This window comes from Haplochromis burtoni, unplaced genomic scaffold (assembly GCF_018398535.1).
Source record: "Haplochromis burtoni strain Fernald_Lab_line unplaced genomic scaffold, NCSU_Asbu1 Contig_1661, whole genome shotgun sequence".
NCBI classification, from domain to species: Eukaryota; Metazoa; Chordata; class Actinopteri; order Cichliformes; family Cichlidae; genus Haplochromis; species Haplochromis burtoni.
Genome location: NW_024584022.1, coordinates 21,038 through 22,649, shown reverse-complemented (window position 1 = coordinate 22,649; position 1,612 = coordinate 21,038). Strand labels below are relative to the sequence as shown.

Below are 1,612 nucleotides of genomic sequence, written 5' to 3'. Positions count from 1 at the left end.
GTGGGCCAGTTAGAGACCAGCAGCTGGACATCAGTGGTTGGACCGGTGGACTGCTTCAGTGAAAAGTAGACGACATCTGGCTCTGGTTTAAAGTCTAAACACAAACACACACAGTTCAACATGAGAAGGATAAGCAGCTCTGAAAACTCAGTTATGTTTATGTAAAGTAAACTGACAGAATGGGGAGAGGATTTAAATTTAAATTTGTTGTTGAGTGTTCAGACAGTGAGGCAGAGACATCGTCTCTGAAACATTAAACTGTTACAGAAGAAACAAACTCCAGATAAAGCTTCATTTATGTAAGTTCAGTTTAAAGTTTAACAGATTAACAGTCCACATGGCTGTACAAAAGAATTGTAACTACAAAATACGAAATAAACTAAAATAAATTAACTGCTGAGTATGGACATATCTTCCTATTTTCACACATTTTACAGGTTGTTTACACTTTACAGATGGAGGTTGCTGCTGATGTGATTTTATCTTAATAAAAGTCATTTTTACAATTTGATCTGCTGAGTCTGTCAGATCTGTCACATTCTGTGGTATTGTATATAATATTGGTCTATTTATAAAAAGCTACAGAGGCCAAGAAGAACAACTTAATAATTTCTGGAAGCTCACTTTCATTAAAGAAAAGAGACAAACACTGCATCACATTAAATAGATGAGTGCCTCATCTATGCAGAGGATACGTGGACCACCAATCAGAGTTGTTATGATGTCACTTCACATCAGGAGGTTAAAAAGTGTCTGTGTGGGAAAACAGCTGCGAGAAACTGTTCTGTAAAAATGAAGTTCTTCTAAAAAACTAGTAGTTCCTGGATGTAACCCCAGTTCTACGAGTAGTTGTGTTGTATCCTAAAGGGTGGACAGACTCAAGACTGTGGCAGAAAATGTTCCCCTCATGAATACCAGGATCAGTAATGCAATAAAGTCAGGTAAAATCAGATATGAGTCATAAGCTCTACATTTACTTTCATTCTTGGGACACGTTTTGCTAAATCTATTCTTGACTTATGTAACATTTTTAATTCAGATCTTACAGAGTACCAGTCAAACGTTTCAAGGCATTTGAGGGAGTTGGTGTTTCTCATCATCTGAGCTCATTTTAATAAAAAACAAATGCAAAAAATGAACCTTTTTGTCCTACACAGTAAACATGACATCTGATTGCTAAATTCTTTATAACAGTAAAGCATTGCAGTAGGATGTAACTGTTTTAATTCATACATAAAATCAATCATCAATAAAATCAATATGACATTTTTAAGGGATCATCTTGTTCACCTTGGATTTCTAGTTTAGTTTTTCTCTCGCTGAGCTGTTGATGATTTATTCCAAACCGTTAATTACTAGCATAGTAAGCTAGGACCTGGTTCAGTGTGGAGAAGAAAGCTTGCTGCAGGTCTCTGAAGACCCTAGACTTTAATTTGCTGTTTACTGAATGTGGAAAATAATAATAATGAAAAAGAATTACTCTGTTTTTAGTGAATAAAGAGCAGCTGTACCAGAGTGTGTTTGTTCTTACAGCTGTTTGTCCATAACTGATGTCTTCAGTTCTCAGGGCTGAGTGGACAGGAACGGGATCACTCTCTGCACAACAAAACAC

General features: G+C 36.2%; 1 long non-coding RNA gene across 1 annotated transcript in view; it reads right to left on the bottom strand.

Annotated features, from left to right (window-relative positions):
• Window positions 1–1,612, bottom strand: part of LOC102307026 — a 3,978-nt gene continuing 2,366 nt past the window's right edge. The window contains exons 3-4 of the long non-coding RNA XR_317958.2: window positions 1,532–1,596; window positions 1–94 (exon numbers count right to left, since the gene is read on the bottom strand). This is a non-coding gene — a long non-coding RNA (uncharacterized LOC102307026). The remainder of the gene's footprint in view (window positions 95–1,531; window positions 1,597–1,612) is intronic.